We start from the raw sequence: 7,500 nt of genomic DNA, 5'->3' as shown, positions 1-7,500 counted from the left end.
TGTGTGTGTGTTTGTGTTAATGTGTGTGTGTGTATGTGTGTGTGTGTGTGTGTGTGTGTGTGTGTGTGTGTGTGTGTGTGTGTGTGTGTGTGTGTGTGTGTGTGTGTGTGTGTGTGTGTGTGTGTGTGTGTGTGTGTGTGTGTGTGTGTGTGTGAATGATTAAGATAAGTGATTAACATACTCAGGCCTGTTTTTCCAGTTCTCTTTCTCCCTCTCCCTCTCTCTCTCTAGTGCCAGGCCTGAGTATGTTAATCACTTATCTTAATCATTCACACACACACACACACACACACACACACACACACACACACACACACACACACACACACACACAGATGAGAGAGAGAGAGAGAGAGCTTCCCCAAGAGCGCACGCGACCAAATCATAACATCTCAAGCCGACATAATCAGTGCTACGAGCTTGATGATTACAAACGCAACTTTCCGGAAGGGAACCATGCAGAACGGGAAGCAAAAGAAGGGAAGGGGGGGGGGGGGGGGTGAATGGATACTGACGGGGGGCGGAGGTTCGGGTGGGTGGGGGTGAGGAGGGGGGGTCAGAAAAAATCGGAAACGTCTACATGTTTACGATGAAAGTACAAATAAAACACTTCGCGTCATTTTTCTGTGGGCGAAAAAAAAACAAAAAAACCCGTTTCCCATCAATTTACTTCGATACTAAAAGGAAGACAATCTACCAAATTACACCTCATTATTTTGATAGAAAAACAAGAAATCTTAGATCATTCTACTGTGATGATAAAATCAAATGTGTTTCGTCAATTTAGGTCATTTTAGTTTTGCAGAAAATCAAGAAACGTTATGTCACTTTACAATGATAGTAAACTAAAATGAAAAACCGCCACGTCATTTTTCTGTGTTAATTATAAAATTCAATGTAAAAGAAAATACTTCGCGTCATTTTCTTATGAAAAAAAAACAAAAAAAAAACAAAACCCACACTTTATCTGCTTATGTCCATTTCGTAGTTTTCTATTTACAGAGAGATCATGCATATTGTGTTATTTTACTGAGATAGTAAAATATCATGCTTTGCTACAAACAAGACAATTTTCATAGTTTTGCGGAAAAACAAGACATGCCAAGAGAAGAGTAAAACTAAAAATTAAAAAAAGGGGGGGCGGGAGTGGTGAAAAGCAAAAATAACACCAAGAAGCTAAAGCAGAGGAAGACGGTGATACTGATAACGGATACGATTATAATGATGAAGAGCAACTGTAACAACAATAACAACGACGACGACAACAAGAAGAAGAAACAGAACAAATCAAGTCATATTGCTTATTGCCAAGATGGCCATTTCAGGGCTAATCACCCGTCGATTCTCAAAACAAGTCAAAGAGCACAAAATAATGTTAAAATGTTTATTATAATATCAGAAGAACCAATTCACATAACTATTAACAAGAACAAGAACAAGAACAAATGTTTTAATTGCGTATAGGCCTGTGACCCGTTGCAAACATAATATACATAAAGAAACCTACACAAGGCACACAAAATTTTTTATAAGTAGATAAATAACAGACAGATAAACAAATAAATGAATAGTAAATCTTTCGTAATCACTGTATCAGTTAGAGACCATCCTTGTGATAAGGCAATGGCAAAACATAATTAATCATTTTCGTACCTTAACTAGTTGTTGATAGTGATTCATGATTCATAATGTCTCTGCGCTTAAAAGCCAGAAGAAAAAAAACTTTGAAAAGATTTAGTTTACAGTCGAGTCCACCATTCAAAATACTTGCACACTGCTGATCTCGTGTCGAGTATAAGTTGGAACTATTTATATATTATATTCACATAACTTAAAAGAAGATAAATAAAAATGAAGCAGAAAATGATGACCATGATGGTGACGACGACGAAGATGAAGATCAACAGCAACAACAGCAAACCGAAGAAGAAGAAGAAGACGAAGAAGAAGAAAAAGAAGAAGAGGACAAAGGAGGAGGAGGACAATAATAACAACAAGTAGCAGTACGAGGATGGACTATATCCAAATAAGCAACAACACAAACAACAACAAAAATCACCACCTACACAAGTGGCGAAAGAAGAAAGAAAGAAAGAAGAACAAGAAGAACAACAACAACAACAACCACCAACCAACCAAACCACTGGCGGAATGTAAAGAAGAACAACAACAAAACAACAATAACAGCAACAGCACCATCGCCAACAACAAGACGTAAATGACGAGGAAGACTATATCCAAACCAAAGAACAACACACAGAAAACCATCACCTACCCAACATCAACAACAAAAACAATAAACAGAAGCATAATATATAATTATAACAACAAGACGCACAAGTTGAGCAAACAAAGCAACAACAACGACGATAACAACATGACGAACAAGTTCACAGCACACTATCCCAACAAACAAACAACCACCACCTACCCAGTTAGCAGCGAAGTAGAGCCCCACGATCTTCCCCTTAAGCACCACCTCGGCCTTCACCTCCACACACACACACACACACACACACACACACACAACACAACACAACACAACACAACACAACACAACACACGACAACCACCTACCCAGTTAGCAGCGAAGTAGAGCCCCACGATCTCCCCCTTAAGCACCTCCTCGGCCTCCACCTCCACCTCCACACACACACACACACACACACACACACACACACACACACACACACACACACACACACCACACCACACCACACCACAACACACAACACGACAACCACCTACCCAGTTAGCAGCGAAGTAGAGCCCCACGATCTCCCCTTTAAGCACCTCCTCGGCCTCCACCTCCACCTCCACACACACACACACACACACACACACACACACACACACACACACAACACGACAACCACCTACCCAGTTAGCAGCGAAGTAGAGCCCCACGATCTTCCCCTTGAGCACCTCCTCGGCCTCCACCTCCTCCTGGCTGTCCCCGCGGACCAGCTTCCCACGGACCAGCTCCTGGAACGGTTTCCGTCGCCATGGGAACGAGCACCCGCTCTCGTCCTCCATCAGCTGGTTGAAGCCGTCCACGGTGATCGTCTTCCCTGTCTCCCCGTCCAGAATCACCAGGCGGGGGATGCCTTGGATGCGGAACTTCTTCGTCAGCTTGTTCTGCGGGGGCAAATCAAACGAAATCAAATGAAATCAAATCAAATTATGGTGCTCAGCTCCTCACCGACCACTAACAGGGCCACCTCCAAGGCTATCACCACGATGGTCTACGGGGACAGGAGACGGTGTGGTGATGGGGTGGTGTGGATGGGATGGGTGGTGGAGTGTGGCGGGGTGGTGGTTGTTGGCGGTGGAGTGGTATGGTGGTGGGTTGGTGTGGTGGTGGGTGATGGGTTGGTGTGGTGGTGTGGTGGTGGGTGGTGGGATGGTGGCGTGTGGTGGGGTGGTGGTTGTTGGCGGTGTACTGGTATGATGGTGGGTGGGTGGTGGGGTGGTGGGCTGGAGGGCAGTGGGTTGGTGGGTGATGGGTGGCGGTGGGTGGTGGAATGGTATCATGGTGGGTGGCGGTGGGGAAGTGGATGGTGGGTTGGTGGGTGATGGGTTGGTGTGGTGGTAGGTGGTGGGTTGGTGTAGTGGTGGGTGGTGGCGAGGTGGTGGTTGGCGATGGAGTGGTATGACGGTGGTTGGTTGGTGGGTGATGGAGTGGTGGTGGATTGCGGTGGGGTGAAGGGTTGGTGGGCAGTGGGTTGGTGTTGTGGTGGGTGGTGGGTGGCGGTGGGTTGATGGGTGGTGGGTTGGTTGATGCGGTGGTGGGTGGGTGGTGGGTGGGTTGATGGTGTGGTGGGTGGATGGTGGGTTGATGTGGTGGTGTGGGGGGGTGGAGGGGGTGGGGAGGGTCGGCGATGGACGGGAGAGAGGGGCGGAGGTTGGAGGGGCGAGTTGAACCCTTACACTCAGTCCTCTCCTTCAAAACCGTGAAAAAGCACAAAACATGAAAGCTAAATTTTTTCTACCTCCCCCACACGAAAACTCCCAAACTAAAAGACCAGCACGTGAAACACGTAAGTAACAGACAAGGACTGAAACGAAACGAAACGAAACGAAACGAGAATTTTTATTTCACCAGGGTAATGAGATAAGCAAGTACACATGCTTTTTTCCACCCAGCCCTGGACATAAAAAAACACGCACAAAAACGCAAATATCAAGCATAAGGGGAAAATATCAAAGTACTAGATCGAGAAAAAAAAAAGGAAGGAAGGTGGGGTGTGGGGGCGGGGGGGGGGGGGAGAGAAATACTCCATCGACCACGAACAAAATTACATACACACTCATGCACTCGGAGGGAAAAAATGCTACAAAGGGAGATAGAAAAAAAAATTAAAGAAGAAAAAGAAGAAGAAAATCAGGCATCATATGGCACTCACACACACACAAACTAGGATATCAGTAAGACAACCAAACATTATCAGAAAAAAAAGGAAAAAAAAAGTTACTGACTTGAAGAGAATGAATCAGATATTGTGATGTGTTACCTGTGAATTTAGGTTCTTAAAAAGGAAAGTTTTGTGAGCTCATTTAAATGAGCTGACACTGAGAAAGCGTGAGAAAGCCAAAGAAGCTTATCAATGTTTCTAGCTTCCCCCACACACGAAAACAGCCCTCTCCGGCCACAAACGAAAACTCCCCAAAACGAAAAAAAAAAAACACAGACGGCGGATAAAGTAAGGTAGGAGCGGAGAAAGTTAAGTGTGAGAAAGGCATTTGTTCTGCCGTGAGATCCTGACTGACAAGTCGCTCATTTCACCTGTCGGAACCAGCCTCACACTGATAGCAAGCCAGGTGACGGGCCAGTCACAATACCTGGCTGAACGTGGATCAGGTAAGGATCTTTGAGGAGGGGGGAAAAAAAACGAAGAAGAAGCAAAAACACCTGTGAAAGTTGTCAATCACTTTTTGGTCTGTTTGAGCTCCGCTGGTTCATCTGTACATGAAGAGATGATGAAAAAATGAAACTCCATCACCAACACACCGTCGATATTCACCTGCGTGGATCAATGATCGATCTATCTACCTACATACCTACCTAATACCTACCTACTACCTACCTGTTTATCTTAAAAGACGATAAACCGAGGTCTCGTATATATCTACCTACATACCTACCTACTTCCTACCTGTTTATCTTAAAAGACGATAAACCGAGGTATCGTAAGCAGCATGTACGTTAGCGCATGTAAAAGAACCAACGGCAACAAAACGGATGTCCCTGACAAAATTCTATAAAAAAAAAAAATTCTTCTTTTTTTTTTTTTTTTTTTTTTGATGTGTTTACAGTATAACAAATACTACTACACACAGAGAAAACAACATAAAATACAAGTGGCGCCACAATGTGGCGACACGCTCTCCCCGACTAGAGCGGTCCAAATTTTACATAGAGAAAGCTGTTGTGACAAAAAGCAATGCAATGCAATGCAATGCAATACAATCAATGCCACGTTATCGAAACCCAATAACTCATAAAAAAAAACAATAATACACTCCAACAACACAATACTCACTATTAACATTCCCAATCAACAGCCTATGTTGATTTCCAATCAACATACCTATGGTCCAGACGTACGTGCTAGTGTCTCGGACATCTCCGTGTATATATATATATATACATACATACACACACACACACACACACACACACACACACACACACACACACACACACATACATACATACATACATAGAAAAGATACAATGCGCACGTCTAAAATCCTGCAGTCCATGTCAGCGTCTGTTAAACCCTGGCAAAGTTTGTAGTATTGTACTGGTGGATACATATTTTGTTTTCCTCTTCTACGTCTTCATGTGCTCTTGTGTGGTATAATGCACTGTTATATATATATATATATATATATATATATATATATATATATATATTGTTTCATGTGAGGCGCTTAGAGCACATCTATGGGGAGTTTACGCTATATAAATACAAAAATTATCATTATTATTATTATTATCATATAATCATTATTATTATTATCATTTTATCGTTACCATTATCATTATCAAAATGAGATCAGTGTGCCATGAACATGAAGAGCAATAGCTACATTTTGCGAACCTTCCAGTGGTGTCACTGATTTTGCTCAATCAATTCTTCTTCTTCTTCTGCGTTCACTCGTATGCACACGAGTGGGCTTTTATGTGTATGACCGTTTTTACCCCGCCATGTAGGCAGCCATACTCCGTTTTCGGGGATGTGCATGCTGGGTATGTTCTTGTTTCCATAACCCACCGAACGCTGACATGGATTACAGGATCTTTAACGTGCGTATTTGATCTTCTGCTTGCATAAACACACGAAGGGGGTTCAGGCACTAGCAGGTCTGCACATATGTTGACCTGGGAGATCGTAAAAATCTCCACCCTTTATCCACCAGGCGCCGTCACCGTGATTCGAACCCGGGACCCTCAGATCGAAAGTCCAACGCTTTAACCATTCGGCTATGGCGCCCGTCTGCTCAATCAATGACAGTCATGAAGATCCGACACGACGTCCAAAATAGAGAACGGTAACTGACAACCTTACTGCAAGCTCTCTGCGACCTCAGTGAGGTGACAGCCAATCACTGACGAGCATTCAAGTCGACAGCAGCCAAAGGATAAGGAAACACGAACAGCATGCAATGGAGTCGGAAAGGACAGAGGGGGCGAGGGGAACTGATGCGCAAAAGTGCGTTTAACAACACATACTTAACCGTGACCCATTAGGCAAGGGTCTGACATTCCTGTCCTGTGCGAACTACTATCGAGAAAACGAAAGCAGCTACGGCCGATAACCTCCCGGAAGTAGGTAACCTCCCTTGCCACCCTAACTAGCGCCCTCTTTTTCCGGCAGCTATCTTGACTCCTGTTCCTGTGCTCTTCATAAGGCTAAGCTTTTTCGTATTTTCTGTCTGTCTGTCGATTATCTGGCGTTCGTTTTGGTACCGTTACAAGCGCACGGATTCAGAGAGAAAGAGAGAACACAGAGAGATACAGAGACAGACACTGGGACAGAGAGAAAGAGAAAGAGAGGGTGAGAGAGACAGAGACACAGAGAGAGAGACAAACAGAGACAGAAGCAGAGAGGGGGAGAAGGTAGATGCAAAGAGAAAAACATTCCACGAGGTTAGCACCGAACGCATAATATTTGATGAGTGTGAGAGAGAAAGAGAAAGAGAGAGAGCATTCTCTCTCTCTCTCTCTCTCTCTCTCTCTCTCTCTCTCTCCTTTCCATCCAACCCAGTTTCCATGTGTGTGTATGTGTGATGACACAAAATATATGTGTTCACACACACACACACACACACACACACACACACACACACACACACACACATTCGCACAAGGAACAGATCTCATATCACCTGATGTGGAAAGACGTTAGTTAAACTGAGCACTACTTCAATGAAGAAAGAGAGAGTGAAAGAGGGACTGGAAAAGAGAGAAAGAGAGGAAGAGAGAAAGACAGA

The 7,500-nt window shown here is 44.0% G+C and overlaps 1 pseudogene across 1 annotated transcript in view; it reads right to left on the bottom strand.

Annotated features, from left to right (window-relative positions):
* Window positions 1–7,500, bottom strand: part of LOC143274646 (tryparedoxin pseudogene) — an 87,424-nt pseudogene that overhangs the window by 30,975 nt on the left and 48,949 nt on the right. The window contains exon 2 of the transcript XR_013053294.1: window positions 2,881–3,138. The product of XR_013053294.1 is annotated as a tryparedoxin pseudogene (transcript). The remainder of the gene's footprint in view (window positions 1–2,880; window positions 3,139–7,500) is intronic.

The sequence above is a fragment of the Babylonia areolata genome, chromosome 29, assembly GCF_041734735.1.
Source record: "Babylonia areolata isolate BAREFJ2019XMU chromosome 29, ASM4173473v1, whole genome shotgun sequence".
NCBI classification, from domain to species: Eukaryota; Metazoa; Mollusca; class Gastropoda; order Neogastropoda; family Buccinidae; genus Babylonia; species Babylonia areolata.
Note: the sequence above shows the minus strand (reverse complement) of the source record. Positions and strands in the feature narration are given on the sequence as shown.